Source organism: Phalangium opilio, unplaced genomic scaffold (genome assembly GCF_054372755.1).
Source record: "Phalangium opilio isolate 3A_F unplaced genomic scaffold, DU_Popi_V2 ptg000056l_1, whole genome shotgun sequence".
Taxonomy (NCBI): domain Eukaryota; kingdom Metazoa; phylum Arthropoda; class Arachnida; order Opiliones; family Phalangiidae; genus Phalangium; species Phalangium opilio.
The window spans coordinates 38076-65690 of NW_028324175.1; the positions used below are offsets into that span (position 1 = coordinate 38076).

At 45.5% G+C, this 27615-nt stretch overlaps 65 non-coding genes across 65 annotated transcripts; all 65 read left to right on the top strand.

Moving 5' to 3' along the window:
* The first annotated feature begins 1874 nt into the window (after positions 1 to 1874).
* TRNAC-GCA (transfer RNA cysteine (anticodon GCA)) lies at positions 1875 to 1946 on the top strand. The gene has a single exon. It is a non-coding gene; the product is annotated as a tRNA-Cys (tRNA).
* Positions 1947 to 2004: 58 nt separating this feature from the next.
* TRNAC-GCA (transfer RNA cysteine (anticodon GCA)) lies at positions 2005 to 2076 on the top strand. Its single transcript has one exon. It is a non-coding gene; the product is annotated as a tRNA-Cys (tRNA).
* A 179-nt stretch (positions 2077 to 2255) lies between these two features.
* Positions 2256 to 2327, top strand: TRNAC-GCA (transfer RNA cysteine (anticodon GCA)). Its single transcript has one exon. It is a non-coding gene; the product is annotated as a tRNA-Cys (tRNA).
* A 57-nt stretch (positions 2328 to 2384) lies between these two features.
* TRNAC-ACA (transfer RNA cysteine (anticodon ACA)) lies at positions 2385 to 2456 on the top strand. The gene has a single exon. It is a non-coding gene; the product is annotated as a tRNA-Cys (tRNA).
* Positions 2457 to 2634: 178 nt separating this feature from the next.
* TRNAC-GCA (transfer RNA cysteine (anticodon GCA)) lies at positions 2635 to 2706 on the top strand. Its single transcript has one exon. It is a non-coding gene; the product is annotated as a tRNA-Cys (tRNA).
* Positions 2707 to 2893: 187 nt separating this feature from the next.
* On the top strand, positions 2894 to 2965 carry TRNAC-ACA (transfer RNA cysteine (anticodon ACA)). The gene has a single exon. It is a non-coding gene; the product is annotated as a tRNA-Cys (tRNA).
* Positions 2966 to 3143: 178 nt separating this feature from the next.
* Positions 3144 to 3215, top strand: TRNAC-GCA (transfer RNA cysteine (anticodon GCA)). Its single transcript has one exon. It is a non-coding gene; the product is annotated as a tRNA-Cys (tRNA).
* A 58-nt stretch (positions 3216 to 3273) lies between these two features.
* Positions 3274 to 3345, top strand: TRNAC-GCA (transfer RNA cysteine (anticodon GCA)). The gene has a single exon. It is a non-coding gene; the product is annotated as a tRNA-Cys (tRNA).
* Positions 3346 to 3524: 179 nt separating this feature from the next.
* On the top strand, positions 3525 to 3596 carry TRNAC-GCA (transfer RNA cysteine (anticodon GCA)). The gene has a single exon. It is a non-coding gene; the product is annotated as a tRNA-Cys (tRNA).
* A 429-nt stretch (positions 3597 to 4025) lies between these two features.
* Positions 4026 to 4097, top strand: TRNAC-ACA (transfer RNA cysteine (anticodon ACA)). Its single transcript has one exon. It is a non-coding gene; the product is annotated as a tRNA-Cys (tRNA).
* A 178-nt stretch (positions 4098 to 4275) lies between these two features.
* TRNAC-GCA (transfer RNA cysteine (anticodon GCA)) lies at positions 4276 to 4347 on the top strand. The gene has a single exon. It is a non-coding gene; the product is annotated as a tRNA-Cys (tRNA).
* A 430-nt stretch (positions 4348 to 4777) lies between these two features.
* Positions 4778 to 4849, top strand: TRNAC-GCA (transfer RNA cysteine (anticodon GCA)). Its single transcript has one exon. It is a non-coding gene; the product is annotated as a tRNA-Cys (tRNA).
* Positions 4850 to 5027: 178 nt separating this feature from the next.
* On the top strand, positions 5028 to 5099 carry TRNAC-GCA (transfer RNA cysteine (anticodon GCA)). Its single transcript has one exon. It is a non-coding gene; the product is annotated as a tRNA-Cys (tRNA).
* A 58-nt stretch (positions 5100 to 5157) lies between these two features.
* On the top strand, positions 5158 to 5229 carry TRNAC-GCA (transfer RNA cysteine (anticodon GCA)). The gene has a single exon. It is a non-coding gene; the product is annotated as a tRNA-Cys (tRNA).
* Positions 5230 to 5408: 179 nt separating this feature from the next.
* Positions 5409 to 5480, top strand: TRNAC-GCA (transfer RNA cysteine (anticodon GCA)). The gene has a single exon. It is a non-coding gene; the product is annotated as a tRNA-Cys (tRNA).
* A 429-nt stretch (positions 5481 to 5909) lies between these two features.
* Positions 5910 to 5981, top strand: TRNAC-ACA (transfer RNA cysteine (anticodon ACA)). The gene has a single exon. It is a non-coding gene; the product is annotated as a tRNA-Cys (tRNA).
* A 559-nt stretch (positions 5982 to 6540) lies between these two features.
* TRNAC-GCA (transfer RNA cysteine (anticodon GCA)) lies at positions 6541 to 6612 on the top strand. The gene has a single exon. It is a non-coding gene; the product is annotated as a tRNA-Cys (tRNA).
* A 179-nt stretch (positions 6613 to 6791) lies between these two features.
* TRNAC-GCA (transfer RNA cysteine (anticodon GCA)) lies at positions 6792 to 6863 on the top strand. The gene has a single exon. It is a non-coding gene; the product is annotated as a tRNA-Cys (tRNA).
* Positions 6864 to 6921: 58 nt separating this feature from the next.
* Positions 6922 to 6993, top strand: TRNAC-GCA (transfer RNA cysteine (anticodon GCA)). The gene has a single exon. It is a non-coding gene; the product is annotated as a tRNA-Cys (tRNA).
* Positions 6994 to 7172: 179 nt separating this feature from the next.
* On the top strand, positions 7173 to 7244 carry TRNAC-GCA (transfer RNA cysteine (anticodon GCA)). Its single transcript has one exon. It is a non-coding gene; the product is annotated as a tRNA-Cys (tRNA).
* Positions 7245 to 7673: 429 nt separating this feature from the next.
* Positions 7674 to 7745, top strand: TRNAC-ACA (transfer RNA cysteine (anticodon ACA)). Its single transcript has one exon. It is a non-coding gene; the product is annotated as a tRNA-Cys (tRNA).
* Positions 7746 to 7923: 178 nt separating this feature from the next.
* TRNAC-GCA (transfer RNA cysteine (anticodon GCA)) lies at positions 7924 to 7995 on the top strand. Its single transcript has one exon. It is a non-coding gene; the product is annotated as a tRNA-Cys (tRNA).
* A 680-nt stretch (positions 7996 to 8675) lies between these two features.
* TRNAC-GCA (transfer RNA cysteine (anticodon GCA)) lies at positions 8676 to 8747 on the top strand. The gene has a single exon. It is a non-coding gene; the product is annotated as a tRNA-Cys (tRNA).
* A 179-nt stretch (positions 8748 to 8926) lies between these two features.
* Positions 8927 to 8998, top strand: TRNAC-GCA (transfer RNA cysteine (anticodon GCA)). The gene has a single exon. It is a non-coding gene; the product is annotated as a tRNA-Cys (tRNA).
* Positions 8999 to 9427: 429 nt separating this feature from the next.
* Positions 9428 to 9499, top strand: TRNAC-ACA (transfer RNA cysteine (anticodon ACA)). The gene has a single exon. It is a non-coding gene; the product is annotated as a tRNA-Cys (tRNA).
* Positions 9500 to 9677: 178 nt separating this feature from the next.
* On the top strand, positions 9678 to 9749 carry TRNAC-GCA (transfer RNA cysteine (anticodon GCA)). The gene has a single exon. It is a non-coding gene; the product is annotated as a tRNA-Cys (tRNA).
* A 680-nt stretch (positions 9750 to 10429) lies between these two features.
* Positions 10430 to 10501, top strand: TRNAC-GCA (transfer RNA cysteine (anticodon GCA)). The gene has a single exon. It is a non-coding gene; the product is annotated as a tRNA-Cys (tRNA).
* Positions 10502 to 10680: 179 nt separating this feature from the next.
* TRNAC-GCA (transfer RNA cysteine (anticodon GCA)) lies at positions 10681 to 10752 on the top strand. The gene has a single exon. It is a non-coding gene; the product is annotated as a tRNA-Cys (tRNA).
* Positions 10753 to 10931: 179 nt separating this feature from the next.
* TRNAY-GUA (transfer RNA tyrosine (anticodon GUA)) lies at positions 10932 to 11003 on the top strand. Its single transcript has one exon. It is a non-coding gene; the product is annotated as a tRNA-Tyr (tRNA).
* Positions 11004 to 11060: 57 nt separating this feature from the next.
* Positions 11061 to 11132, top strand: TRNAC-ACA (transfer RNA cysteine (anticodon ACA)). Its single transcript has one exon. It is a non-coding gene; the product is annotated as a tRNA-Cys (tRNA).
* A 551-nt stretch (positions 11133 to 11683) lies between these two features.
* On the top strand, positions 11684 to 11755 carry TRNAC-GCA (transfer RNA cysteine (anticodon GCA)). The gene has a single exon. It is a non-coding gene; the product is annotated as a tRNA-Cys (tRNA).
* A 308-nt stretch (positions 11756 to 12063) lies between these two features.
* TRNAC-ACA (transfer RNA cysteine (anticodon ACA)) lies at positions 12064 to 12135 on the top strand. The gene has a single exon. It is a non-coding gene; the product is annotated as a tRNA-Cys (tRNA).
* Positions 12136 to 12685: 550 nt separating this feature from the next.
* Positions 12686 to 12757, top strand: TRNAC-GCA (transfer RNA cysteine (anticodon GCA)). Its single transcript has one exon. It is a non-coding gene; the product is annotated as a tRNA-Cys (tRNA).
* Positions 12758 to 13065: 308 nt separating this feature from the next.
* TRNAC-GCA (transfer RNA cysteine (anticodon GCA)) lies at positions 13066 to 13137 on the top strand. The gene has a single exon. It is a non-coding gene; the product is annotated as a tRNA-Cys (tRNA).
* Positions 13138 to 13688: 551 nt separating this feature from the next.
* TRNAC-GCA (transfer RNA cysteine (anticodon GCA)) lies at positions 13689 to 13760 on the top strand. Its single transcript has one exon. It is a non-coding gene; the product is annotated as a tRNA-Cys (tRNA).
* Positions 13761 to 14068: 308 nt separating this feature from the next.
* TRNAC-ACA (transfer RNA cysteine (anticodon ACA)) lies at positions 14069 to 14140 on the top strand. Its single transcript has one exon. It is a non-coding gene; the product is annotated as a tRNA-Cys (tRNA).
* A 549-nt stretch (positions 14141 to 14689) lies between these two features.
* On the top strand, positions 14690 to 14761 carry TRNAC-GCA (transfer RNA cysteine (anticodon GCA)). Its single transcript has one exon. It is a non-coding gene; the product is annotated as a tRNA-Cys (tRNA).
* A 179-nt stretch (positions 14762 to 14940) lies between these two features.
* TRNAC-GCA (transfer RNA cysteine (anticodon GCA)) lies at positions 14941 to 15012 on the top strand. The gene has a single exon. It is a non-coding gene; the product is annotated as a tRNA-Cys (tRNA).
* Positions 15013 to 15441: 429 nt separating this feature from the next.
* On the top strand, positions 15442 to 15513 carry TRNAC-GCA (transfer RNA cysteine (anticodon GCA)). The gene has a single exon. It is a non-coding gene; the product is annotated as a tRNA-Cys (tRNA).
* A 420-nt stretch (positions 15514 to 15933) lies between these two features.
* TRNAC-GCA (transfer RNA cysteine (anticodon GCA)) lies at positions 15934 to 16005 on the top strand. Its single transcript has one exon. It is a non-coding gene; the product is annotated as a tRNA-Cys (tRNA).
* A 299-nt stretch (positions 16006 to 16304) lies between these two features.
* TRNAC-GCA (transfer RNA cysteine (anticodon GCA)) lies at positions 16305 to 16376 on the top strand. Its single transcript has one exon. It is a non-coding gene; the product is annotated as a tRNA-Cys (tRNA).
* A 308-nt stretch (positions 16377 to 16684) lies between these two features.
* On the top strand, positions 16685 to 16756 carry TRNAC-GCA (transfer RNA cysteine (anticodon GCA)). Its single transcript has one exon. It is a non-coding gene; the product is annotated as a tRNA-Cys (tRNA).
* Positions 16757 to 17307: 551 nt separating this feature from the next.
* TRNAC-GCA (transfer RNA cysteine (anticodon GCA)) lies at positions 17308 to 17379 on the top strand. The gene has a single exon. It is a non-coding gene; the product is annotated as a tRNA-Cys (tRNA).
* A 308-nt stretch (positions 17380 to 17687) lies between these two features.
* Positions 17688 to 17759, top strand: TRNAC-ACA (transfer RNA cysteine (anticodon ACA)). The gene has a single exon. It is a non-coding gene; the product is annotated as a tRNA-Cys (tRNA).
* A 549-nt stretch (positions 17760 to 18308) lies between these two features.
* Positions 18309 to 18380, top strand: TRNAC-GCA (transfer RNA cysteine (anticodon GCA)). Its single transcript has one exon. It is a non-coding gene; the product is annotated as a tRNA-Cys (tRNA).
* A 300-nt stretch (positions 18381 to 18680) lies between these two features.
* Positions 18681 to 18752, top strand: TRNAC-GCA (transfer RNA cysteine (anticodon GCA)). Its single transcript has one exon. It is a non-coding gene; the product is annotated as a tRNA-Cys (tRNA).
* A 428-nt stretch (positions 18753 to 19180) lies between these two features.
* Positions 19181 to 19252, top strand: TRNAC-GCA (transfer RNA cysteine (anticodon GCA)). The gene has a single exon. It is a non-coding gene; the product is annotated as a tRNA-Cys (tRNA).
* Positions 19253 to 19672: 420 nt separating this feature from the next.
* On the top strand, positions 19673 to 19744 carry TRNAC-GCA (transfer RNA cysteine (anticodon GCA)). Its single transcript has one exon. It is a non-coding gene; the product is annotated as a tRNA-Cys (tRNA).
* Positions 19745 to 20164: 420 nt separating this feature from the next.
* TRNAC-GCA (transfer RNA cysteine (anticodon GCA)) lies at positions 20165 to 20236 on the top strand. The gene has a single exon. It is a non-coding gene; the product is annotated as a tRNA-Cys (tRNA).
* Positions 20237 to 20544: 308 nt separating this feature from the next.
* On the top strand, positions 20545 to 20616 carry TRNAC-GCA (transfer RNA cysteine (anticodon GCA)). Its single transcript has one exon. It is a non-coding gene; the product is annotated as a tRNA-Cys (tRNA).
* Positions 20617 to 21036: 420 nt separating this feature from the next.
* On the top strand, positions 21037 to 21108 carry TRNAC-GCA (transfer RNA cysteine (anticodon GCA)). The gene has a single exon. It is a non-coding gene; the product is annotated as a tRNA-Cys (tRNA).
* A 1044-nt stretch (positions 21109 to 22152) lies between these two features.
* TRNAC-GCA (transfer RNA cysteine (anticodon GCA)) lies at positions 22153 to 22224 on the top strand. Its single transcript has one exon. It is a non-coding gene; the product is annotated as a tRNA-Cys (tRNA).
* A 308-nt stretch (positions 22225 to 22532) lies between these two features.
* TRNAC-ACA (transfer RNA cysteine (anticodon ACA)) lies at positions 22533 to 22604 on the top strand. The gene has a single exon. It is a non-coding gene; the product is annotated as a tRNA-Cys (tRNA).
* Positions 22605 to 23153: 549 nt separating this feature from the next.
* Positions 23154 to 23225, top strand: TRNAC-GCA (transfer RNA cysteine (anticodon GCA)). The gene has a single exon. It is a non-coding gene; the product is annotated as a tRNA-Cys (tRNA).
* Positions 23226 to 23525: 300 nt separating this feature from the next.
* On the top strand, positions 23526 to 23597 carry TRNAC-GCA (transfer RNA cysteine (anticodon GCA)). The gene has a single exon. It is a non-coding gene; the product is annotated as a tRNA-Cys (tRNA).
* A 179-nt stretch (positions 23598 to 23776) lies between these two features.
* TRNAY-GUA (transfer RNA tyrosine (anticodon GUA)) lies at positions 23777 to 23848 on the top strand. Its single transcript has one exon. It is a non-coding gene; the product is annotated as a tRNA-Tyr (tRNA).
* Positions 23849 to 23905: 57 nt separating this feature from the next.
* On the top strand, positions 23906 to 23977 carry TRNAC-ACA (transfer RNA cysteine (anticodon ACA)). The gene has a single exon. It is a non-coding gene; the product is annotated as a tRNA-Cys (tRNA).
* A 179-nt stretch (positions 23978 to 24156) lies between these two features.
* TRNAC-GCA (transfer RNA cysteine (anticodon GCA)) lies at positions 24157 to 24228 on the top strand. The gene has a single exon. It is a non-coding gene; the product is annotated as a tRNA-Cys (tRNA).
* Positions 24229 to 24407: 179 nt separating this feature from the next.
* On the top strand, positions 24408 to 24479 carry TRNAY-GUA (transfer RNA tyrosine (anticodon GUA)). The gene has a single exon. It is a non-coding gene; the product is annotated as a tRNA-Tyr (tRNA).
* Positions 24480 to 24536: 57 nt separating this feature from the next.
* TRNAC-ACA (transfer RNA cysteine (anticodon ACA)) lies at positions 24537 to 24608 on the top strand. Its single transcript has one exon. It is a non-coding gene; the product is annotated as a tRNA-Cys (tRNA).
* Positions 24609 to 25157: 549 nt separating this feature from the next.
* TRNAC-GCA (transfer RNA cysteine (anticodon GCA)) lies at positions 25158 to 25229 on the top strand. The gene has a single exon. It is a non-coding gene; the product is annotated as a tRNA-Cys (tRNA).
* A 429-nt stretch (positions 25230 to 25658) lies between these two features.
* Positions 25659 to 25730, top strand: TRNAC-GCA (transfer RNA cysteine (anticodon GCA)). The gene has a single exon. It is a non-coding gene; the product is annotated as a tRNA-Cys (tRNA).
* Positions 25731 to 26158: 428 nt separating this feature from the next.
* TRNAC-GCA (transfer RNA cysteine (anticodon GCA)) lies at positions 26159 to 26230 on the top strand. Its single transcript has one exon. It is a non-coding gene; the product is annotated as a tRNA-Cys (tRNA).
* Positions 26231 to 26893: 663 nt separating this feature from the next.
* On the top strand, positions 26894 to 26965 carry TRNAC-GCA (transfer RNA cysteine (anticodon GCA)). Its single transcript has one exon. It is a non-coding gene; the product is annotated as a tRNA-Cys (tRNA).
* Positions 26966 to 27143: 178 nt separating this feature from the next.
* Positions 27144 to 27215, top strand: TRNAC-GCA (transfer RNA cysteine (anticodon GCA)). The gene has a single exon. It is a non-coding gene; the product is annotated as a tRNA-Cys (tRNA).
* Positions 27216 to 27615: the final 400 nt, after the last annotated feature.

Sequence of the window (27615 nt, forward strand, 5' to 3'; positions counted from 1 at the left end):
GTACAGACTGTTACGTCTACCAAGTTTCCTAGCATCCAAGAATAAATAGGATTCATAGAAGCCAGTGTTATGGGCATGTCATGGGTCAAGTCGTTAAATATATCGACGCAGTTAAATAGCTGATGGCATTATTTTATCCACTTTCTCATTGCGTTTCGAGTGGAAGTTCAACTTTGGCACGGACGACAGATGGCGCTCTTAACCTTCTACCCCCAAAAATCCCTGTTGTCTGCTCGTTTTCCCCTTCCGCGTTTTTTCGTTATAAACTTATGATTTAACGAACTGTTAAGATAAAATTTCATATTTCCTAAGACAGATAAGCTTCTACTCCTTTCATCTTACTCCCAGTTAGATTTAACCTTGTTAAAACATAATCAGATGAATTTGAGTTATAATGTCGTAAAATCCTGTGCATACAGTTACCTAGGAGTGATAGAGACATTTTTAACGATGTCTAGAGATGTTAAGCTTAAGCGAAATTGTTTTACGTTTGAATAAAAATACCGCTTCCAGTAGTGGGTTTATAGTACTCCTTGTTTGTGTAAGATTAGTGTAGCTGTAGAGCGTGTTTGCTGTTTAGTTTATACGCCCCCTAGGCCTATTTGTGAAAGACCTTTTTTACGCACTTTTATCATTCTTTATTTGAAAAAAGTGTTGGCAATGTATATTTTTTAAATATGACGGAATTGCTGTTGGTATGATAGCGCCCTATTTGCTAAAAAAACCTTTTTTTAAAACAGTTGATTCATTCTTTGATAGAATTTCGAAGGAAGAAGTTAAGTGTTAGATTTGCTCGACTAATTTTGTTCGGCAAATAATATAATTAAGCCTTACGTATTACTGAAGGAGATTGATTTTGCCAACTTGTGTGAGTATTTAAGGAGATTGATTTTGCCATCCTTTGTGAGTATTTAACTGAATAATAAAATGGAGGAAGATAATAATTTAAGTAAAGAGGAAATCAGAAAACGAAAGGCAAGGGAAAGAATGAGGGCAAAAAGGTCAGATCCCGAATTTAGGAAACGCGAAAATGAAAGGAGAAGAGCGTTAGCCGCGGAAAAAAAGGCTGTTTCTGGAACAGGTTCTAGCACGCAAAATGTTGGTCCTACCACGAGGCCAGTTGGCCATGATCGTACGAAAGATAATGCATTAAATAAATGTTCTATTGAAAGTACTGTAGGCGTAGGCATATCTATTAATAAGGAACCCAATAATGTACAAAATGTTAATGCTAATATTAGTGAAATCATCGAAAGCGATGAACAAGTACGAGCCTAGCTTATGTGTGATTGGGTTGTGGCTTCCATGTTTTGGGGACATTTGCTTTTTGTGTGGCGAGGTATGATTCAGCTTTGATATGGACAAATGTTACAAATCATACTGGTAGACCAAGAATACGGTTGACGTATAGCGAGAGAGTAGAGTTTCCACAGCAATTGAGAGATATTGAAAAGGCTTGAACAATTGACTATTTTAAAATTGAATTCCTGCACTTGCAAAGAATTAAAAAAAGCGATAGATGCATATATTTAGGTTGTTTAAGGGGTAGTGATAGTCATCACCACTCGGAGAGGTAATATTTTGGCTTTCCCAACTTGTATTTTAGTTAAATCGACATTACGGCTAGGAACAAGGAGGGATAGCTCGCATTCGACTGCAGATCGAGAGGTTCTTGGTTCAAACCCGAGTTCCCCCTGTAACAGCACGGATCATTCCAATTATTTTAGTTAAATCGACATTACGGCTAGGAACAAGGAGGGATAACTCGCATTCGACTGCAGATCGAAAGGTCCTTGGTTCAAACCCGAGTTCCCCCAGTAACAGCACGGATCATTCAGTTTATTTCATTTAAAACGACATTACGGCTATGAACAAGGGGAATAGCTCAGTGGTAGAGCATTCGACTGCAGATCGAGAGGACCTTGGTTCAAACCCGAGTTCCCCCTTTAACAGCACGGATCATTCCGTTTATTTTAGTTAAATCGACATTACGGCCTTGAACAAGGGGGAATAGCTCAGTGGTAGAGCATTCGACTGCAGATCGAGAGGTCCTTGGTTCAAACCCGAGTTCCCCCTGTAACAGCACGGATTATTCCCTTTATTTTAGTTAAATCGACATTACGGCTAGGAACAAGGAGGGATAACTCGCATTCGACTGCAGATCGAGAGGTCCTTGGTTCAAACCCGAGTTCCCCCTGTAACAGCACGGATCATTCCGTTTATTTTAGTTAAATCGACATTACGGCCTTGAACAAGGGGGAATAGCTCAGTGGTAGAGCATTCGACTGCAGATCGAGAGATCCTTGGTTCAAACCCGAGTTCCCCCTGTAACAGCACGGATCATTTCGTTTATTTTATTTAAATCGACATTACGGCTATGAACAAGGGGGATAGCTCAGTGGTAGAGCATTAGACTACAGATCGAGAGGTCCTTGGTTCAAACCCGAGTTCCCCCTGTAACAGCACTGATCATTCCTTTTATTTTAGTTAAATCGACATTACGGCTAGGAACAAGGAGGGATAGCTCGCATTCGACTGCAGATCGAAAGGTCCTTGGTTCAAACCCGAGTTCCCCCTGTAACAGCACGGATCATTCCGTTTATTTTAGGTAAATCGACATTACGGCCTTGAACAAGGGGAATAGCTCAGTGGTAGAGCATTCGACTGCAGATCGAGAGGTCCTTGGTTCAAACCCGAGTTCCCCCTGTAACAGCACGGATCATTCCGTTTATTTTAGTTAAATCGACATTACGGCTCTGAACAAGGGGGAAGAGCTCAGTGGTAGAGCATTCGACTGCAGATCGAGAGATCCTTGGTTCAAACCCGAGTTCCCCCTGTAACAGCACGGATCATTCCGTTTATTTTATTTAAATCGACATTACGGCTATGAACAAGGGGGTTAGCTCAGTGGTAGAGCATTAGACTACAGATCGAGAGGTCCTTGGTTCAAACCCGAGTTCCCCCTGTAACAGCACGGATCATTCCAATTATTTTAGTTAAATCGACATTACGGCTAGGAACAAGGAGGGATAACTCGCATTCGACTGCAGATCGAAAGGTCCTTGGTTCAAACCCGAGTTCCCCCAGTAACAGCACGGATCATTCAGTTTATTTCATTTAAAACGACATTACGGCTATGAACAAGGGGAATAGCTCAGTGGTAGAGCATTCGACTGCAGATCGAGAGGACCTTGGTTCAAACCCGAGTTCCCCCTTTAACAGCACGGATCATTCCGTTTATTTTAGTTAAATCGACATTACGGCCTTGAACAAGGGGGAATAGCTCAGTGGTAGAGCATTCGACTGCAGATCGAGAGGTCCTTGGTTCAAACCCGAGTTCCCCCTGTAACAGCACGGATTATTCCCTTTATTTTAGTTAAATCGACATTACGGCTAGGAACAAGGAGGGATAACTCGCATTCGACTGCAGATCGAGAGGTCCTTGGTTCAAACCCGAGTTCCCCCTGTAACAGCACGGATCATTCCGTTTATTTTAGTTAAATCGACATTACGGCCTTGAACAAGGGGGAATAGCTCAGTGGTAGAGCATTCGACTGCAGATCGAGAGGTCCTTGGTTCAAACCCGAGTTCCCCCTGTAACTGCACGGATTATTCCCTTTATTTTAGTTAAATCTACATTACGGCTAGGAACAAGGAGGGATAACTCGCATTCGACTGTAGATCGAGAACTCCTTGGTTCAAACCCGAGTTTCCCCTGTAACAGCACGGATTATTCCCTTTATTTTAGTTAAATCGACATTACGGCTAGGAACAAGGAGGGATAACTCGCATTCGACTGTAGATCGAGAGGTCCTTGGTTCAAACCCGAGTTCCCCCTGTAACAGCACGGATCATTCCGTTTATTTTAGTTAAATCGACATTACGGCCCTGAACAAGGGTGAAGAGCTCAGTGGTAGAGCATTCGACTGCAGATCGAGAGATCCTTGGTTCAAACCCGAGTTCCCCCTGTAACAGCACGGATCATTCCGTTTATTTTATTTAAATCGACATTACGGCTATGAACAAGGGGGATAGCTCAGTGGTAGAGCATTAGACTACAGATCGAGAGGTCCTTGGTTCAAACCCGAGTTCCCCCTGTAACAGCACTGATCATTCCTTTTATTTTAGTTAAATCGACATTACGGCTAGGAACAAGGAGGGATAGCTCGCATTCGACTGCAGATCGAAAGGTCCTTGGTTCAAACCCGAGTTCCCCCTGTAACAGCACGGATCATTCCGTTTATTTTATTTAAAACGACATTACGGCTATGAACAAGGGGAATAGCTCAGTGGTAGAGCATTCGACTGCAGATCGAGAGGTCCTTGGTTCAAACCCGAGTTCCCCCTGTAACTGCACGGATTATTCCCTTTATTTTAGTTAAATCGACATTACGGCTAGGAACAAGGAGGGATAACTCGCATTCGACTGTAGATCGAGAGGTCCTTGGTTCAAACCCGAGTTCCCCCTGTAACAGCACGGATTATTCCCTTTATTTTAGTTAAATCGACATTACGGCTAGGAACAAAGAGGGATAACTCGCATTCGACTGCAGATCGAGAGGTCCTTGGTTCAAACCCGAGTTCCCCCTGTAACAGCACGGATCATTCCGTTTATTTTAGTTAAATCGACATTACGGCGTTGAACAAGGGGGAATAGCTCAGTGGTAGAGAATTCGACTGCAGATCGAGAGGACCTTGGTTCAAACCCGAGTTCCCCCTTTAATAGCACGGATCATTCCGTTTATTTTAGTTAAATCGACATTACGGCCTTGAACAAGGGGGAATAGCTCAGTGGTAGAGCATTCGACTGCAGATCGAGAGGTCCTTGGTTCAAACCCGAGTTCCCCCTGTAACTGCACGGATTATTCCCTTTATTTTAGTTAAATCGACATTACGGCTAGGAACAAGGAGGGATAACTCGCATTCGACTGTAGATCGAGAGGTCCTTGGTTCAAACCCGAGTTCCCCCTGTAACAGCACGGATCATTTCGTTTATTTAGTTAAATCGACATTACGGCGTTGAACAAGGGGGAATAGCTCAGTGGTAGAGCATTCGACTGCAGATCGAGAGGTCCTTGGTTCAAACCCGAGTTCCCCCTTTAACAGCACGGATCATTCCGTTTATTTTAGTTAAATCGACATTACGGCCTTGAACAAGGGGGAATAGCTCAGTGGTAGAGCATTCGACTGCAGATCGAGAGGTCCTTGGTTCAAACCCGAGTTCCCCCTGTAACAGCACGGATTATTCCCTTTATTTTAGTTAAATCGACATTACGGCTAGGAACAAGGAGGGATAACTCGCATTCGACTGCAGATCGAGAGGTCCTTGGTTCAAACCCGAGTTCCCCCTGTAACAGCACGGATCATTCCGTTTATTTTAGTTAAATCGACATTACGGCCTTGAACAAGGGGGAATAGCTCAGTGGTAGAGCATTCGACTGCAGATCGAGAGGTCCTTGGTTCAAACCCGAGTTCCCCCTGTAACTGCACGGATTATTCCCTTTATTTTAGTTAAATCTACATTACGGCTAGGAACAAGGAGGGATAACTCGCATTCGACTGTAGATCGAGAACTCCTTGGTTCAAACCCGAGTTTCCCCTGTAACAGCACGGATTATTCCCTTTATTTTAGTTAAATCGACATTACGGCTAGGAACAAGGAGGGATAACTCGCATTCGACTGTAGATCGAGAGGTCCTTGGTTCAAACCCGAGTTCCCCCTGTAACAGCACGGATCATTCCGTTTATTTTAGTTAAATCGACATTACGGCCCTGAACAAGGGGGAAGAGCTCAGTGGTAGAGCATTCGACTGCAGATCGAGAGATCCTTGGTTCAAACCCGAGTTCCCCCTGTAACAGCACGGATCATTCCGTTTATTTTATTTAAATCGACATTACGGCTATGAACAAGGGGGATAGCTCAGTGGTAGAGCATTAGACTACAGATCGAGAGGTCCTTGGTTCAAACCCGAGTTCCCCCTGTAACAGCACTGATCATTCCTTTTATTTTAGTTAAATCGACATTACGGCTAGGAACAAGGAGGGATAGCTCGCATTCGACTGCAGATCGAAAGGTCCTTGGTTCAAACCCGAGTTCCCCCTGTAACAGCACGGATCATTCCGTTTATTTTAGTTAAATCGACATTACGGCGTTGAACAAGGGGGAATAGCTCAGTGGTAGAGAATTCGACTGCAGATCGAGAGGTCCTTGGTTCAAACCCGAGTTCCCCCTGTAACAGCACTGATCATTCCTTTTATTTTAGTTAAATCGACATTACGGCTAGGAACAAGGAGGGATAGCTCGCATTCGACTGCAGATCGAAAGGTCCTTGGTTCAAACCCGAGTTCCCCCAGTAACAGCACGGATCATTCAGTTTATTTCATTTAAAACGACATTACGGCTATGAACAAGGGGAATAGCTCAGTGGTAGAGAATTCGACTGCAGATCGAGAGGACCTTGGTTCAAACCCGAGTTCCCCCTTTAATAGCACGGATCATTCCGTTTATTTTAGTTAAATCGACATTACGGCCTTGAACAAGGGGGAATAGCTCAGTGGTAGAGCATTCGACTGCAGATCGAGAGGTCCTTGGTTCAAACCCGAGTTCCCCCTGTAACTGCACGGATTATTCCCTTTATTTTAGTTAAATCGACATTACGGCTAGGAACAAGGAGGGATAACTCGCATTCGACTGTAGATCGAGAGGTCCTTGGTTCAAACCCGAGTTCCCCCTGTAACAGCACGGATCATTTCGTTTATTTTAGTTAAATCGACATTACGGCGTTGAACAAGGGGGAATAGCTCAGTGGTAGAGCATTCGACTGCAGATCGAGAGGTCCTTGGTTCAAACCCGAGTTCCCCCTTTAACAGCACGGATCATTCCGTTTATTTTAGTTAAATCGACATTACGGCCTTGAACAAGGGGGAATAGCTCAGTGGTAGAGCATTCGACTGCAGATCGAGAGGTCCTTGGTTCAAACCCGAGTTCCCCCTGTAACAGCACGGATTATTCCCTTTATTTTAGTTAAATCGACATTACGGCTAGGAACAAGGAGGGATAACTCGCATTCGACTGCAGATCGAGAGGTCCTTGGTTCAAACCCGAGTTCCCCCTATAACAGCACGGATCATTCCGTTTATTTTAGTTAAATCGACATTACGGCCTTGAACAAGGGGGAATAGCTCAGTGGTAGAGCATTCGACTGCAGATCGAGAGGTCCTTGGTTCAAACCCGAGTTCCCCCTGTAACTGCACGGATTATTCCCTTTATTTTAGTTAAATCTACATTACGGCTAGGAACAAGGAGGGATAACTCGCATTCGACTGTAGATCGAGAACTCCTTGGTTCAAACCCGAGTTTCCCCTGTAACAGCACGGATTATTCCCTTTATTTTAGTTAAATCGACATTACGGCTAGGAACAAGGAGGGATAACTCGCATTCGACTGTAGATCGAGAGGTCCTTGGTTCAAACCCGAGTTCCCCCTGTAACAGCACGGATCATTCCGTTTATTTTAGTTAAATCGACATTACGGCCCTGAACAAGGGGGAAGAGCTCAGTGGTAGAGCATTCGACTGCAGATCGAGAGATCCTTGGTTCAAACCCGAGTTCCCCCTGTAACAGCACGGATCATTCCGTTTATTTTATTTAAATCGACATTACGGCTATGAACAAGGGGGATAGCTCAGTGGTAGAGCATTAGACTACAGATCGAGAGGTCCTTGGTTCAAACCCGAGTTCCCCCTGTAACAGCACTGATCATTCCTTTTATTTTAGTTAAATCGACATTACGGCTAGGAACAAGGAGGGATAGCTCGCATTCGACTGCAGATCGAAAGGTCCTTGGTTCAAACCCGAGTTCCCCCTGTAACAGCACGGATCATTCCGTTTATTTTATTTAAAACGACATTACGGCTATGAACAAGGGGAATAGCTCAGTGGTAGAGCATTCGACTGCAGATCGAGAGGTCCTTGGTTCAAACCCGAGTTCCCCCTGTAACTGCACGGATTATTCCCTTTATTTTAGTTAAATCGACATTACGGCTAGGAACAAGGAGGGATAACTCGCATTCGACTGTAGATCGAGAGGTCCTTGGTTCAAACCCGAGTTCCCCCTGTAACAGCACGGATTATTCCCTTTATTTTAGTTAAATCGACATTACGGCTAGGAACAAAGAGGGATAACTCGCATTCGACTGCAGATCGAGAGGTCCTTGGTTCAAACCCGAGTTCCCCCTGTAACAGCACGGATCATTCCGTTTATTTTAGTTAAATCGACATTACGGCGTTGAACAAGGGGGAATAGCTCAGTGGTAGAGAATTCGACTGCAGATCGAGAGGTCCTTGGTTCAAACCCGAGTTCCCCCTGTAACAGCACTGATCATTCCTTTTATTTTAGTTAAATCGACATTACGGCTAGGAACAAGGAGGGATAGCTCGCATTCGACTGCAGATCGAAAGGTCCTTGGTTCAAACCCGAGTTCCCCCAGTAACAGCACGGATCATTCAGTTTATTTCATTTAAAACGACATTACGGCTATGAACAAGGGGAATAGCTCAGTGGTAGAGAATTCGACTGCAGATCGAGAGGACCTTGGTTCAAACCCGAGTTCCCCCTTTAATAGCACGGATCATTCCGTTTATTTTAGTTAAATCGACATTACGGCCTTGAACAAGGGGGAATAGCTCAGTGGTAGAGCATTCGACTGCAGATCGAGAGGTCCTTGGTTCAAACCCGAGTTCCCCCTGTAACTGCACGGATTATTCCCTTTATTTTAGTTAAATCGACATTACGGCTAGGAACAAGGAGGGATAACTCGCATTCGACTGTAGATCGAGAGGTCCTTGGTTCAAACCCGAGTTCCCCCTGTAACAGCACGGATCATTTCGTTTTTTTTAGTTAAATCGACATTACGGCGTTGAACAAGGGGGAATAGCTCAGTGGTAGAGCATTCGACTGCAGATCGAGAGGTCCTTGGTTCAAACCCGAGTTCCCCCTGTAACTGCACGGATTATTCCCTTTATTTTAGTTAAATCGACATTACGGCTAGGAACAAGGAGGGATAACTCGCATTCGACTGTAGATCGAGAACTCCTTGGTTCAAACCCGAGTTTCCCCTGTAACAGCACGGATTATTCCCTTTATTTTAGTTAAATCGACATTACGGCTAGGAACAAGGAGGGATAACTCGCATTCGACTGTAGATCGAGAGGTCCTTGGTTCAAACCCGAGTTCCCCCTGTAACAGCACGGATCATTCCGTTTATTTTAGTTAAATCGACATTACGGCCCTGAACAAGGGGGAAGAGCTCAGTGGTAGAGCATTCGACTGCAGATCGAGAGATCCTTGGTTCAAACCCGAGTTCCCCCTGTAACAGCACGGATCATTCCGTTTATTTTATTTAAATCGACATTACGGCTATGAACAAGGGGGATAGCTCAGTGGTAGAGCATTAGACTACAGATCGAGAGGTCCTTGGTTCAAACCCGAGTTCCCCCTGTAACAGCACTGATCATTCCTTTTATTTTAGTTAAATCGACATTACGGCTAGGAACAAGGAGGGATAGCTCGCATTCGACTGCAGATCGAAAGGTCCTTGGTTCAAACCCGAGTTCCCCCTGTAACAGCACGGATCATTCCGTTTATTTTATTTAAAACGACATTACGGCTATGAACAAGGGGAATAGCTCAGTGGTAGAGCATTCGACTGCAGATCGAGAGGTCCTTGGTTCAAACCCGAGTTCCCCCTGTAACTGCACGGATTATTCCCTTTATTTTAGTTAAATCGACATTACGGCTAGGAACAAGGAGGGATAACTCGCATTCGACTGTAGATCGAGAGGTCCTTGGTTCAAACCCGAGTTCCCCCTGTAACAGCACGGATTATTCCCTTTATTTTAGTTAAATCGACATTACGGCTAGGAACAAAGAGGGATAACTCGCATTCGACTGCAGATCGAGAGGTCCTTGGTTCAAACCCGAGTTCCCCCTGTAACAGCACGGATCATTCCGTTTATTTTAGTTAAATCGACATTACGGCGTTGAACAAGGGGGAATAGCTCAGTGGTAGAGAATTCGACTGCAGATCGAGAGGTCCTTGGTTCAAACCCGAGTTCCCCCTGTAACAGCACTGATCATTCCTTTTATTTTAGTTAAATCGACATTACGGCTAGGAACAAGGAGGGATAGCTCGCATTCGACTGCAGATCGAAAGGTCCTTGGTTCAAACCCGAGTTCCCCCAGTAACAGCACGGATCATTCAGTTTATTTCATTTAAAACGACATTACGGCTATGAACAAGGGGAATAGCTCAGTGGTAGAGAATTCGACTGCAGATCGAGAGGACCTTGGTTCAAACCCGAGTTCCCCCTTTAATAGCACGGATCATTCCGTTTATTTTAGTTAAATCGACATTACGGCCTTGAACAAGGGGGAATAGCTCAGTGGTAGAGCATTCGACTGCAGATCGAGAGGTCCTTGGTTCAAACCCGAGTTCCCCCTGTAACTGCACGGATTATTCCCTTTATTTTAGTTAAATCGACATTACGGCTAGGAACAAGGAGGGATAACTCGCATTCGACTGTAGATCGAGAGGTCCTTGGTTCAAACCCGAGTTCCCCCTGTAACAGCACGGATCATTTCGTTTTTTTTAGTTAAATCGACATTACGGCGTTGAACAAGGGGGAATAGCTCAGTGGTAGAGCATTCGACTGCAGATCGAGAGGTCCTTGGTTCAAACCCGAGTTCCCCCTGTAACTGCACGGATTATTCCCTTTATTTTAGTTAAATCGACATTACGGCTAGGAACAAGGAGGGATAACTCGCATTCGACTGTAGATCGAGAGGTCCTTGGTTCAAACCCGAGTTCCCCCTGTAACAGCACGGATCATTTCGTTTATTTTAGTTAAATCGACATTACGGCTCTGACCAAGGGGGAAGAGCTCAGTGGTAGAGCATTCGACTGTAGATCGAGAGATCCTTGGTTCAAACCCGAGTTCCCCCTGTAACAGCACGGATCATTCCGTTTATTTTATTTAAATCGACATTACGGCTATGAACAAGGGGGATAGCTCAGTGGTAGAGCATTAGACTACAGATCGAGAGGTCCTTGGTTCAAACCCGAGTTCCCCCTGTAACAGCACGGATTATTCCCTTTATTTTAGTTAAATCGACATTACGGCTAGGAACAAGGAGGGATAACTCGCATTCGACTGCAGATCGAGAGGTCCTTGGTTCAAACCCGAGTTCCCCCTGTAACAGCACGGATCATTCCGTTTATTTTAGTTAAATCGACATTACGGCCTTGAACAAGGGGGAATAGCTCAGTGGTAGAGCATTCGACTGCAGATCGAGAGGTCCTTTGTTCAAACCCGAGTTCCCCCTGTAACTGCACGGATTATTCCCTTTATTTTAGTTAAATCGACATTACGGCTAGGAACAAGGAGGGATAACTCGCATTCGACTGTAGATCGAGAACTCCTTGGTTCAAACCCGAGTTCCCCCTGTAACAGCACGGATTATTCCCTTTATTTTAGTTAAATCGACATTACGGCTAGGAACAAGGAGGGATAACTCGCATTCGACTGCAGATCGAGAGGTCCTTGGTTCAAACCCGAGTTCCCCCTGTAACAGCACGGATCATTCCGTTTATTTTAGTTAAATCGAAATTACGGCCTTGAACAAGGGGGAATAGCTCAGTGGTAGAGCATTCGACTGCAGATCGAGAGGTCCTTGGTTCAAACCCGAGTTCCCCCTGTAACTGCACGGATTATTCCCTTTATTTTAGTTAAATCGACATTATGGCTAGGAACAAGGAGGGATAACTCGCATTCGACTGTAGATCGAGAGGTCCTTGGTTCAAACCCGAGTTCCCCCTGTAGCAGCACGGATCATTCCGTTTATTTTAGTTAAATCGACATTACGGCTCTGAACAAGGGGGAAGAGCTCAGTGGTAGAGCATTCGACTGCAGATCGAGAGATCCTTGGTTCAAACCCGAGTTCCCCCTGTAACAGCACGGATCATTCCGTTTATTTTATTTAAATCGACATTACGGCTATGAACAAGGGGGATAGCTCAGTGGTAGAGCATTAGACTACAGATCGAGAGGTCCTTGGTTCAAACCCGAGTTCCCCCTGTAACAGCACTGATCATTCCTTTTATTTTAGTTAAATCGACATTACGGCTAGGAACAAGGAGGGATAGCTCGCATTCGACTGCAGATCGAAAGGTCCTTGGTTCAAACCCGAGTTCCCCCTGTAACAGCACGGATCATTCCGTTTATTTTAGGTAAATCGACATTACGGCCTTGAACAAGGGGAATAGCTCAGTGGTAGAGCATTCGACTGCAGATCGAGAGGTCCTTGGTTCAAACCCGAGCTCACCCTGTAACAGCACGGATTATTCCGTTTATTTTAGTTAAATCGACATTACGGCTAGGAACAAGTAGGGATAGCTCGCATTCGACTGCAGATCGAGAGGTTCTGGGTTTAAACCCGAGTTCCCCCTGTAACAGCACGGATCATTCCATTTATTTTAGTTAAATCGACATTACGGCTAGGAACAAGGAGGGATAGCTCGCATTCGACTGCAGATCGAAAGGTCCTTGGTTCAAACCCGAGTTCCCCCTGTAACAGCACGGATCATTCCGTTTATTTTAGGTAAATCGACATTACGGCGTTGAACAAGGGGGAATAGCTCAGTGGTAGAGCATTCGACTGCAGATCGAGAGGTCCTTGGTTCAAACCCGAGTTCCCCCTGTAACAGCACGGATTATTCCCTTTATTTTAGTTAAATCGACATTACGGCTAGGAACAAGGAGGGATAACTCGCATTCGACTGCAGATCGAGAGGTCCTTGGTTCAAACCCGAGTTCCCCCTGTAACAGCACGGATCATTCAGTTTATTTCATTTAAAACGACATTACGGCTATGAACAAGGGGAATAGCTCAGTGGTAGAGCATTCGACTGCAGATCGAGAGGACCTTGGTTCAAACCCGAGTTCGCCCTTTAACAGCACGGATCATTCCGTTTATTTTAGTTAAATCGACATTACGGCTTTGAACAAGGGGGAATAGCTCAGTGGTAGAGCATTCGACTGCAGATCGAGAGGTCCTTGGTTCAAACCCGAGTTCCCCCTGTAACAGCACGGATTATTCCCTTTATTTTAGTTAAATCGACATTACGGCTAGGAACAAGGAGGGATAACTCGCATTCGACTGCAGATCGAGAGGTCCTTGGTTCAAACCCGAGTTCCCCCTGTAACAGCACGGATCATTCCGTTTATTTTAGTTAAATCGACATTACGGCCTTGAACAAGGGGGAATAGCTCAGTGGTAGAGCATTCGACTGCAGATCGAGAGGTCCTTTGTTCAAACCCGAGTTCCCCCTGTAACTGCACGGATTATTCCCTTTATTTTAGTTAAATCGACATTACGGCTAGGAACAAGGAGGGATAACTCGCATTCGACTGTAGATCGAGAACTCCTTGGTTCAAACCCGAGTTCCCCCTGTAACAGCACGGATTATTCCCTTTATTTTAGTTAAATCGACATTACGGCTAGGAACAAGGAGGGATAACTCGCATTCGACTGCAGATCGAGAGGTCCTTGGTTCAAACCCGAGTTCCCCCTGTAACAGCACGGATCATTCCGTTTATTTTAGTTAAATCGAAATTACGGCCTTGAACAAGGGGGAATAGCTCAGTGGTAGAGCATTCGACTGCAGATCGAGAGGTCCTTGGTTCAAACCCGAGTTCCCCCTGTAACTGCACGGATTATTCCCTTTATTTTAGTTAAATCGACATTACGGCTAGGAACAAGGAGGGATAACTCGCATTCGACTGTAGATCGAGAGGTCCTTGGTTCAAACCCGAGTTCCCCCTGTAGCAGCACGGATCATTCCGTTTATTTTAGTTAAATCGACATTACGGCTCTGAACAAGGGGGAAGAGCTCAGTGGTAGAGCATTCGACTGCAGATCGAGAGATCCTTGGTTCAAACCCGAGTTCCCCCTGTAACAGCACGGATCATTCCGTTTATTTTATTTAAATCGACATTACGGCTATGAACAAGGGGGATAGCTCAGTGGTAGAGCATTAGACTACAGATCGAGAGGTCCTTGGTTCAAACCCGAGTTCCCCCTGTAACAGCACTGATCATTCCTTTTATTTTAGTTAAATCGACATTACGGCTAGGAACAAGGAGGGATAGCTCGCATTCGACTGCAGATCGAAAGGTCCTTGGTTCAAACCCGAGTTCCCCCTGTAACAGCACGGATCATTCCGTTTATTTTAGGTAAATCGACATTACGGCCTTGAACAAGGGGAATAGCTCAGTGGTAGAGCATTCGACTGCAGATCGAGAGGTCCTTGGTTCAAACCCGAGCTCACCCTGTAACAGCACGGATTATTCCGTTTATTTTAGTTAAATCGACATTACGGCTAGGAACAAGTAGGGATAGCTCGCATTCGACTGCAGATCGAGAGGTTCTGGGTTTAAACCCGAGTTCCCCCTGTAACAGCACGGATCATTCCATTTATTTTAGTTAAATCGACATTACGGCTAGGAACAAGGAGGGATAACTCGCATTCGACTGCAGATCGAAAGGTCCTTGGTTCAAACCCGAGTTCCCCCTGTAACAGCACGGATCATTCAGTTTATTTTATTTAAAACGACATTACGGCTATGAACAAGGGGAATAGCTCAGTGGTAGAGCATTCGACTGCAGATCGAGAGGTCCTTGGTTCAAACCCGAGTTCCCCCTGTAACTGCACGGATTATTCCCTTTATTTTAGTTAAATCGACATTACGGCTAGGAACAAAGAGGGATAACTCGCATTCGACTGCAGATCGAGAGGTCCTTGGTTCAAACCCGAGTTCCCCCTGTAACAGCACGGATCATTCCGTTTATTTTAGTTAAATCGACATTACGGCCTTGAACAAGGGGGAATAGCTCAGTGGTAGAGCATTCGACTGCAGATCGAGAGGTCCTTGGTTCAAACCCGAGTTCCTCCTGTAACTGCACGGATTATTCCCTTTATTTTAGTTAAATCGACATTACGGCTAGGAACAAGGAGGGATAACTCGCATTCGACTGTAGATCGAGAGGTCCTTGGTTCAAACCCGAGTTCCCCCTGTAACAGCACGGATCATTTCGTTTATTTTAGTTAAATCGACATTACGGCTCTGAACAAGGGGGAAGAGCTCAGTGGTAGAGCATTCGACTGCAGATCGAGAGGTCCTTGGTTCAAACCCGTTTTCCCCCTGTAACAGCACGGATTATTCCCTTTATTTTAGTTAAATCGACATTACGGCTAGGAACAAGGAGGGATAACTCGCATTCGACTGCAGATCGAGAGGTCCTTGGTTCAAACCCGAGTTCCCCTGTAACAGCACGGATCATTCCGTTTATTTTAGTTAAATCGACTTTACGGCCTTGAACACGGGGGAATAGCTCAGTGGTAGAGCATTCGACTGCAGATCGAGAGGTCCTTGGTTCAAACCCGAGTTCCCCCTGTAACAGCACGGATTATTCCGTTTATTTTAGTTAAATCGACATTACGGCTAGGAACAAGGAGGGATAGCTCGCATTCGACTGCAGATCGAGAGGTTCTGGGTTTAAACCCGAGTTCCCCCCTTAACAGCACGGATCATTCCAATTATTTTAGTTAAATCGACATTACGGCTAGGAACAAGGAGGGATAGCTCGCATTCGACTGCAGATCGAGAGGTTCTGGGTTTAAACCCGAGTTCCCCCTGTAACAGCACGGATCATTCCATTTATTTTAGTTAAATCGACATTACGGCTAGGAACAAGGAGGGATAACTCGCATTCGACTGCAGATCGAAAGGTCCTTGGTTCAAACCCGAGTTCCCCCTGTAACAGCACGGATCATTCAGTTTATTTTATTTAAAACGACATTACGGCTATGATCAAGGGGAATAGCTCAGTGGTAGAGCATTCGACTGCAGATCGAGAGGTCCTTGGTTCAAACCCGAGTTCCCCCTGTAACAGCACGGATCATTCCGTTTATTTTAGTTAAATCGACATTACGGCTAGGAACAAGGAGGGATAGCTCGCATTCGACTGCAGATCGAGAGGTTCTGGGTTTAAACCCGAGTTCCCCCCTTAACAGCACGGATCATTCCAATTATTTTAGTTAAATCGACATTACGGCTAGGAACAAGGAGGGATAACTCGCATTTGACTGCAGATCGAGAGGTCCTTGGTTCAAACCCGAGTTCCCCTGTAACAGCACGGATCATTCCGTTTATTTTAGTTAAATCGACATTACGGCGTTGAACAAGGGGGAATAGCTCAGTGGTAGAGCATTCGACTGCAGATCGAGAGGTCCTTGGTTCAAACCCGAGTTCCCCCTGTAACAGCACGGATTATTCCCTTTATTTTAGTTAAATCGACATTACGGCTAGGAACAAGGAGGGATAACTCGCATTCGACTGCAGATCGAGAGGTCCTTGGTTCAAACCCGAGTTCCCCCTGTAACAGCACGGATCATTCAGTTTATTTCATTTAAAACGACATTACGGCTATGAACAAGGGGAATAGCTCAGTGGTAGAGCATTCGACTGCAGATCGAGAGGACCTTGGTTCAAACCCGAGTTCGCCCTTTAACAGCACGGATCATTCCGTTTATTTTAGTTAAATCGACATTACGGCTTTGAACAAGGGGGAATAGCTCAGTGGTAGAGCATTCGACTGCAGATCGAGAGGTCCTTGGTTCAAACCCGAGTTCCCCCTGTAACAGCACGGATTATTCCCTTTATTTTAGTTAAATCGACATTACGGCTAGGAACAAGGAGGGATAACTCGCATTCGACTGCAGATCGAGAGGTCCTTGGTTCAAACCCGAGTTCCCCCTGTAACAGCACGGATCATTCCGTTTATTTTAGTTAAATCGACATTACGGCCTTGAACAAGGGGGAATAGCTCAGTGGTAGAGCATTCGACTGCAGATCGAGAGGTCCTTTGTTCAAACCCGAGTTCCCCCTGTAACTGCACGGATTATTCCCTTTATTTTAGTTAAATCGACATTACGGCTAGGAACAAGGAGGGATAACTCGCATTCGACTGTAGATCGAGAAATCCTTGGTTCAAACCCTAGTTCCCCCTGTAACAGCACGGATTATTCCCTTTATTTTAGTTAAATCGACATTACGGCTAGGAACAAGGAGGGATAACTCGCATTCGACTGCAGATCGAGAGGTCCTTGGTTCAAACCCGAGTTCCCCCTGTAACAGCACGGATCATTCCGTTTATTTTAGTTAAATCGACATTACGGCCTTGAACAAGGGGGAATAGCTCAGTGGTAGAGCATTCGACTGCAGATCGAGAGGTCCTTGGTTCAAACCCGAGTTCCCCCTGTAACTGCACGGATTTTTCCCTTTATTTTAGTTAAATCGACATTACGGCTAGGAACAAGGAGGGATAACTCGCATTCGACTGTAGATCGAGAGGTCCTTGGTTCAAACCCGAGTTCCCCCTGTAGCAGCACGGATCATTCCGTTTATTTTAGTTAAATCGACATTACGGCTCTGAACAAGGGGGAAGAGCTCAGTGGTAGAGCATTCGACTGCAGATCGAGAGATCCTTGGTTCAAACCCGAGTTCCCCCTGTAACAGCACGGATCATTCCGTTTATTTTATTTAAATCGACATTACGGCTATGAACAAGGGGGATAGCTCAGTGGTAGAGCATTAGACTACAGATCGAGAGGTCCTTGGTTCAAACCCGAGTTCCCCCTGTAACAGCACTGATCATTCCTTTTATTTTAGTTAAATCGACATTACGGCTAGGAACAAGGAGGGATAGCTCGCATTCGACTGCAGATCGAAAGGTCCTTGGTTCAAACCCGAGTTCCCCCTGTTACAGCACGGATCATTCCGTTTATTTTAGGTAAATCGACATTACGGCCTTGAACAAGGGGAATAGCTCAGTGGTAGAGCATTCGACTGCAGATCGAGAGGTCCTTGGTTCAAACCCGAGCTCACCCTGTAACAGCACGGATTATTCCGTTTATTTTAGTTAAATCGACATTACGGCTAGGAACAAGTAGGGATAGCTCGCATTCGACTGCAGATCGAGAGGTTCTGGGTTTAAACCCGAGTTCCCCCTGTAACAGCACGGATCATTCCATTTATTTTAGTTAAATCGACATTACGGCTAGGAACAAGGAGGGATAACTCGCATTCGACTGCAGATCGAAAGGTCCTTGGTTCAAACCCGAGTTCCCCCTGTAACAGCACGGATCATTCAGTTTATTTTATTTAAAACGACATTACGGCTATGAACAAGGGGAATAGCTCAGTGGTAGAGCATTCGACTGCAGATCGAGAGGTCCTTGGTTCAAACCCGAGTTCCCCCTGTAACTGCACGGATTATTCCCTTTATTTTAGTTAAATCGACATTACGGCTAGGAACAAGGAGGGATAACTCGCATTCGACTGTAGATCGAGAGGTCCTTGGTTCAAACCCGAGTTCCCCCTGTAACAGCACGGATTATTCCCTTTATTTTAGTTAAATCGACATTACGGCTAGGAACAAAGAGGGATAACTCGCATTCGACTGCAGATCGAGAGGTCCTTGGTTCAAACCCGAGTTCCCCCTGTAACAGCACGGATCATTCCGTTTATTTTAGTTAAATCGACATTACGGCCTTGAACAAGGGGGAATAGCTCAGTGGTAGAGCATTCGACTGCAGATCGAGAGGTCCTTGGTTCAAACCCGAGTTCCTCCTGTAACTGCACGGATTATTCCCTTTATTTTAGTTAAATCGACATTACGGCTAGGAACAAGGAGGGATAACTCGCATTCGACTGTAGATCGAGAGGTCCTTGGTTCAAACCCGATTTCCCCTGTAACAGCACGGATCATTTCGTTTATTTTAGTTAAATCGACATTACGGCTCTGAACAAGGGGGAAGAGCTCAGTGGTAGAGCATTCGACTGCAGATCGAGAGGTCCTTGGTTCAAACCCGTTTTCCCCCTGTAACAGCACGGATTATTCCCTTTATTTTAGTTAAATCGACATTACGGCTAGGAACAAGGAGGGATAACTCGCATTCGACTGCAGATCGAGAGGTCCTTGGTTCAAACCCGAGTTCCCCTGTAACAGCACGGATCATTCCGTTTATTTTAGTTAAATCGACTTTACGGCCTTGAACACGGGGGAATAGCTCAGTGGTAGAGCATTCGACTGCAGATCGAGAGGTCCTTGGTTCAAACCCGAGTTCCCCCTGTAACAGCACGGATTATTCCGTTTATTTTAGTTAAATCGACATTACGGCTAGGAACAAGGAGGGATAGCTCGCATTCGACTGCAGATCGAGAGGTTCTGGGTTTAAACCCGAGTTCCCCCCTTAACAGCACGGATCATTCCAATTATTTTAGTTAAATCGACATTACGGCTAGGAACAAGGAGAGATAGCTCGCATTCGACTGCAGATCGAGAGGTTCTGGGTTTAAACCCGAGTTCCCCCTGTAACAGCACGGATCATTCCATTTATTTTAGTTAAATCGACATTACGGCTAGGAACAAGGAGGGATAACTCGCATTCGACTGCAGATCGAAAGGTCCTTGGTTCAAACCCGAGTTCCCCCTGTAACAGCACGGATCATTCAGTTTATTTTATTTAAAACGACATTACGGCTATGATCAAGGGGAATAGCTCAGTGGTAGAGCATTCGACTGCAGATCGAGAGGTCCTTGGTTCAAACCCGAGTTCCCCCTGTAACAGCACGGATCATTCCGTTTATTTTAGTTAAATCGACATTACGGCTAGGAACAAGGAGGGATAGCTCGCATTCGACTGCAGATCGAGAGGTTCTGGGTTTAAACCCGAGTTCCCCCCTTAACAGCACGGATCATTCCAATTATTTTAGTTAAATCGACATTACGGCTAGGAACAAGGAGGGATAACTCGCATTTGACTGCAGATCGAGAGGTCCTTGGTTCAAACCCGAGTTCCCCCTGTAACAGCACGGATTATTCCCTTTATTTTAGTTAAATCGACATTACGGCTAGGAACAAGGAGGGATAACTCGCATTCGACTGCAGATCGAGAGGTCCTTGGTTCAAACCCGAGTTCCCCCTGTAACAGCACGGATCATTCAGTTTATTTTATTTAAAACGACATTACGGCTATGATCAAGGGGAATAGCTCAGTGGTAGAGCATTCGACTGCAGATCGAGAGGTCCTTGGTTCAAACCCGAGTTCCCCCTGTAACAGCACGGATCATTCCGTTTATTTTAGTTAAATCGACTTTACGGCCTTGAACAAGGGGGAATAGCTCAGTGGTAGAGCATTCGACTGCAGATCGAGAGGTCCTTGGTTCAAACCCGTTTTCCCCCTGTAACAGCACGGATTATTCCCTTTATTTTAGTTAAATCGACATTACGGCTAGGAACAAGGAGGGATAACTCGCATTCGACTGCAGATCGAGAGGTCCTTGGTTCAAACCCGAGTTCCCCTGTAACAGCACGGATCATTCCGTTTATTTTAGTTAAATCGACTTTACGGCCTTGAACACGGGGGAATAGCTCAGTGGTAGAGCATTCGACTGCAGATCGAGAGGTCCTTGGTTCAAACCCGAGTTCCCCCTGTAACAGCACGGATTATTCCGTTTATTTTAGTTAAATCGACATTACGGCTAGGAACAAGGAGGGATAGCTCGCATTCGACTGCAGATCGAGAGGTTCTGGGTTTAAACCCGAGTTCCCCCCTTAACAGCACGGATCATTCCAATTATTTTAGTTAAATCGACATTACGGCTAAGAACAAGGAGAGATAACTCACATTCGACTGCAGATCGAGAGGTCCTTGGTTCAAACCCGAGTTCCCCCTGTAACAGCACGGATCTTTCCATTTATTTTAGTTAAATCGACATTACGGCTAGGAACAAGGAGGGATAACTCGCATTCGACTGCAGATCGAAAGGTCCTTGGTTCAAACCCGAGTTCCCCCTGTAACAGCACGGATCATTCAGTTTATTTTATTTAAAACGACATTACGGCTATGAACAAGGGGAATAGCTCAGTGGTAGAGCATTCGACTGCAGATCGAGAGGTCCTTGGTTCAAACCCGAGTTCCCCCTGTAACTGCACGGATTATTCCCTTTATTTTAGTTAAATCGACATTACGGCTAGGAACAAGGAGGGATAACTCGCATTCAACTGTAGATCGAGAGGTCCTTGGTTCAAACCCGAGTTCCCCCTGTAACAGCACGGATCATTCCGTTTATTTTAGTTAAATCGACATTACGGCCTTGAACAAGGGGGAATAGCTCAGTGGTAGAGCATTCGACTGCAGATCGAGAGGTCCTTGGTTCAAACACGAGTTCCCCCTGTAACAGCACGGATCATTCCGTTTATTTTAGTTAAATCGACTTTACGGCCTTGAACAAGGGGGAAGAGCTCAGTGGTAGAGCATTCGACTGCAGATCGAGAGGTCCTTGGTTCAAACCCGAGCTCACCCTGTAACAGCACGGATTATTCCGTTTATTTTAGTTAAATCGACATTACGGCTAGGAACAAGTAGGGATAGCTCGCATTCGACTGCAGATCGAGAGGTTCTGGGTTTAAACCCGAATTCCCCCAGTAACAGCACGGATCATTCCATTTATTTTAGTTAAATCGACATTACGGCTAGGAACAAGGAGGGATAACTCGCATTCGACTGCAGATCGAAAGGTCCTTGGTTCAAACCCGAGTTCCCCCTGTAACAGCACGGATTATTCCGTTTATTTTAGTTAAATCGACATTACGGCTAGGAACAAGGAGGGATAGCTCGCATTCGACTGCAGATCGAGAGGTTCTGGGTTTAAACCCGAGTTCCCCCCTTAACAGCACGGATCATTCCAATTATTTTAGTTAAATCGACATTACGGCTAGGAACAAGGAGGGATAACTCGCATTTGACTGCAGATCGAGAGGTCCTTGGTTCAGACCCGAGTTCCCCCTGTAACAGCACGTATTATTCCCTTTATTTTAGTTAAATCGACATTACGGCTAGGAACAAGGAGGGATAACTCTCATTCGACTGCAGATCGAGAGGTCCTTGGTTCAAACCCGAGTTCCCCCTGTAACAGCACGGATCATTCCGTTTATTTTAGTTAAACCGACATTACGGCCTTGAACAAGGGGGAATAGCTCAGTGGTAGAGCATTCGACTGCAGATCGAGAGGTCCTTGGTTCAAACCCGAGTTCCCCCTGTAACTGCACGGATTATTCCCTTTATTTTAGTTAAATCGACATTACGGCTAGGAACAAGGAGGGATAACTCGCATTCGACTGTAGATCGAGAGGTCCTTGGTTCAAACCCGAGTTCCCCCTGTAACAGCACGGATCATTCCGTTTATTTTAGTTAAATCGACATTACGGCTCTGAGCAAGGGGGAAGAGCTCAGTGGTAGAGCATTCGACTGCAGATCGAGAGATCCTTGGTTCAAACCCGAGTTCCCCCTGTAACAGCACGGATCATTCCGTTTATTTTATTTAAATCGACATTACGGCTATGAACAAGGGGGATAGCTCAGTGGTAGAGCATTAGACTACAGATCGAGAGGTCCTTGGTTCAAACCCGAGTTCCCCCTGTAACAGCACTGATCATTCCTTTTATTGTAGTTAAATCGACATTACGGCTAGGAACAAGGAGGGATAGCTCGCATTCGACTGCAGATCGAAAGGTCCTTGGTTCAAACCCGAGTTCCCCCTGTAACAGCACGGATCATTCCGTTTATTTTAGGTAAATCGACATTACGGCCTTGAACAAGGGGAATAGCTCAGTGGTAGAGCATTCGACTGCAGATCGAGAGGTCCTTGGTTCAAACCCGAGCTCACCCTGTAACAGCACGGATTATTCCGTTTATTTTAGTTAAATCGACATTACGGCTAGGAACAAGTAGGGATAGCTCGCATTCGACTGCAGATCGAGAGGTTCTGGGTTTAAACCCGAGTTCCCCCTGTAACAGCACGGATCATTCCATTTATTTTAGTTAAATCGACATTACGGCTAGGAACAAGGAGGGATAACTCGCATTCGACTGCAGATCGAAAGGTCCTTGGTTCAAACCCGAGTTCCCCCTGTAACAGCACGGATCATTCAGTTTATTTTATTTAAAACGACATTACGGCTATGAACAAGGGGAATAGCTCAGTGGTAGAGCATTCGACTGCAGATCGAGAGGTCCTTGGTTCAAACCCGAGTTCCCCCTGTAACTGCACGGATTATTCCCTTTATTTTAGTTAAATCGACATTACGGCTAGGAACAAGGAGGGATAACTCGCATTCGACTGTAGATCGAGAGGTCCTTGGTTCAAACCCGAGTTCCCCCTGTAACAGCACGGATTATTCCCTTTATTTTAGTTAAATCGACATTACGGCTAGGAACAAAGAGGGATAACTCGCATTCGACTGCAGATCGAGAGGTCCTTGGTTCAAACCCGAGTTCCCCCTGTAACAGCACGGATCATTCCGTTTATTTTAGTTAAATCGACATTACGGCCTTGAACAAGGGGGAATAGCTCAGTGGTAGAGCATTCGACTGCAGATCGAGAGGTCCTTGGTTCAAACCCGAGTTCCTCCTGTAACTGCACGGATTATTCCCTTTATTTTAGTTAAATCGACATTACGGCTAGGAACAAGGAGGGATAACTCGCATTCGACTGTAGATCGAGAGGTCCTTGGTTCAAACCCGAGTTCCCCCTGTAACAGCACGGATCATTTCGTTTATTTTAGTTAAATCGACATTACGGCTCTGAACAAGGGGGAAGAGCTCAGTGGTAGAGCATTCGACTGTAGATCGAGAGATCCTTGGTTCAAACCCGAGTTCCCCCTGTAACAGCACGGATCATTCCGTTTATTTTATTTAAATCGACATTACGGCTATGAACAAGGGGGATAGCTCAGTGGTAGAGCATTAGACTACAGATCGAGAGGTCCTTGGTTCAAACCCGAGTTCCCCCTGTAACAGCACTGATCATTCCTTTTATTTTAGTTAAATCGATATTACGGCTAGGAACAAGGAGGGATAGCTCGCATTCGACTGCAGATCGAAAGGTCCTTGGTTCAAACCCGAGTTCCCCCTGTAACAGCACGGATCATTCCGTTTATTTTAGTTAAATCGACATTACGGCCTTGAACAAGGGGGAATAGCTCAGTGGTAGAGCATTCGACTGCAGATCGAGAGGTCCTTGGTTCAAACCCGAGTTCCTCCTGTAACTGCACGGATTATTCCCTTTATTTTAGTTAAATCGACATTACAGCTAGGAACAAGGAGGGATAACTCGCATTCGACTGTAGATCGAGAGGTCCTTGGTTCAAACCCGAGTTCCCCCTGTAACAGCACGGATCATTTCGTTTATTTTAGTTAAATCGACATTACGGCTCTGAACAAGGGGGAAGAGCTCAGTGGTAGAGCATTCGACTGTAGATCGAGAGATCCTTGGTTCAAACCCGAGTTCCCCCTGTAACAGCACGGATCATTCCGTTTATTTTATTTAAATCGACATTACGGCTATGAACAAGGGGGATAGCTCAGTGGTAGAGCATTAGACTACAGATCGAGAGGTCCTTGGTTCAAACCCGAGTTCCCCCTGTAACAGCACTGATCATTCCTTTTATTTTAGTTAAATCGATATTACGGCTAGGAACAAGGAGGGATAGCTCGCATTCGACTGCAGATCGAAAGGTCCTTGGTTCAAACCCGAGTTCCCCCTGTAACAGCACGGATCATTCCGTTTATTTTAGGTAAATCGACATTACGGCCTTGAACAAGGGGAATAGCTCAGTGGTAGAGCATTCGTCTGCAGATCGAGAGGTCCTTGGTTCAAACCCGAGCTCACCCTGTAACAGCACGGATTATTCCGTTTATTTTAGTTAAATCGACATTACGGCTAGGAACAAGTAGGGATAGCTCGCATTCGACTGCAGATCGAGAGGTTCTGGGTTTAAACCCGAGTTCCCCCTGTAACAGCACGGATCATTCCATTTATTTTAGTTAAATCGACATTACGGCTAGGAACAAGGAGGGATAACTCGCATTCGACTGCAGATCGAAAGGTCCTTGGTTCAAACCCGAGTTCCCCCTGTAACAGCACGGATCATTCAGTTTATTTTATTTAAAACGACATTACGGCTATGAACAAGGGGAATAGCTCAGTGGTAGAGCATTCGACTGCAGATCGAGAGGTCCTTGGTTCAAACCCGAGTTCCCCCTGTAACAGCACGGATCATTCCGTTTATTTTAGTTAAATCGACTTTACGGCCTTGAACAAGGGGGAAGAGCTCAGTGGTAGAGCATTCGACTGCAGATCGAGAGGTCCTTGGTTCAAACCCGAGCTCACCCTGTAACAGCACGGATTATTCCGTTTATTTTAGTTAAATCGACATTACGGCTAGGAACAAGTAGGGATAGCTCGCATTCGACTGCAGATCGAGAGGTTCTGGGTTTAAACCCGAGTTCCCCCTGTAACAGCACGGATCATTCCATTTATTTTAGTTAAATCGACATTACGGCTAGGAACAAGGAGGGATAACTCGCATTCGACTGCAGATCGAAAGGTCCTTGGTTCAAACCCGAGTTCCCCCTGTAACAGGACGGATCATTCAGTTTATTTTATTTAAAACGACATTACGGCTATGATCAAGGGGAATAGCTCAGTGGTAGAGCATTCGACTGCAGATCGAGAGGTCCTTGGTTCAAACCCGAGTTCCCCCTGTAACAGCACGGATCATTCCGTTTATTTTAGTTAAATCGACATTACGGCTAGGAACAAGGAGGGATAGCTCGCATTCGACTGCAGATCGAGAGGTCCTTGGTTCAAACCCGAGTTCCCCTGTAACAGCACGGATCATTCCGTTTATTTTAGTTAAATCGACTTTACGGCCTTGAACAAGGGGGAATAGCTCAGTGGTAGAGCATTCGACTGCAGATCGAGAGGTCCTTGGTTCAAACCCGTTTTCCCCCTGTAACAGCACGGATTATTCCCTTTATTTTAGTTAAATCGACATTACGGCTAGGAACAAGGAGGGATAACTCGCATTCGACTGCAGATCGAGAGGTCCTTGGTTCAAACCCGAGTTCCCCTGTAACAGCACGGATCATTCCGTTTATTTTAGTTAAATCGACTTTACGGCCTTGAACACGGGGGAATAGCTCAGTGGTAGGGCATTCGACTGCAGATCGAGAGGTCCTTGGTTCAAACCCGAGTTCCCCCTGTAACAGCACGGATTATTCCGTTTATTTTAGTTAAATCGACATTACGGCTAGGAACAAGGAGGGATAGCTCGCATTCGACTGCAGATCGAGAGGTTCTGGGTTTAAACCCGAGTTCCCCCCTTAACAGCACGGATCATTCCAATTATTTTAGTTAAATCGACATTACGGCTAAGAACAAGGAGAGATAACTCACATTCGACTGCAGATCGAGAGGTCCTTGGTTCAAACCCGAGTTCCCCCTGTAACAGCACGGATCATTCCGTTTATTTTAGTTAAATCGACATTACGGCTAGGAACAAGGAGGGATAACTCGCATTTGACTGCAGATCGAGAGGTCCTTGGTTCAAACCCGAGTTCCCCCTGTAACAGCACGGATTATTCCCTTTATTTTAGTTAAATCGACATTACGGCTAGGAACAAGGAGGGATAACTCTCATTCGACTGCAGATCGAGAGGTCCTTGGTTCAAACCCGAGTTCCCCCTGTAACAGCACGGATTATTCCCTTTATTTTAGTTAAATCGACATTACGGCTAGGAACAAGGAGGGATAACTCTCATTCGACTGCAGATCGAGAGGTCCTTGGTTCAAACCCGAGTTCCCCCTGTAACAGCACGGATCATTCCGTTTATTTTAGTTAAATCGACTTTACGGCCTAGAACAAGGGGGAATAGCTCAGTGGTAGAGCATTCGACTGCAGATCGAGAGGTCCTTGGTTCAAACCCGAGTTCCCCCTGTAACAGCACGGATTATTCCCTTTATTTTAGTTAAATCGACATTACGGCTAGGAACAAGGAGGGATAACTCGCATTCGACTGCAGATCGAGAGGTCCTTGGTTCAAACCCGAGTTCCCCTGTAACAGCACGGATCATTCCGTTTATTTTAGTTAAATCGACTTTACGGCCTTGAACACGGGGGAATAGCTCAGTGGTAGAGCATTCGACTGCAGATCGAGAGGTCCTTGGTTCAAACCCGAGTTCCCCCTGTAACAGCACATATTATTCCCTTTATTTTAGTTAAATCGACATTACGGCTAGGAACAAGGAGGGATAACTCACATTCGACTGCAGATCGATAGGTCCTTGGTTCACATCCGAGCTCACCCTGTAACAGCACGGATTATTCCGTTTATTTTAGTTAAATCGACATTACGGCTAGGAACAAGTAGGGATAGCTCGCATTCGACTGCAGATCGAGAGGTTCTGGGTTTAAACCCGAGTTCCCCCTGTAACAGCACGGATTATTCCCTTTATTTTAGTTAAATCGACATTACGGCTAGGAACAAGGAGGGATAACTCGCATTCGACTGCAGATCGAGAGGTCCTTGGTTCAAACCCGAGTTCCCCCTGTAACAGCACGGATCATTCCGTTTATTTTAGTTAAAT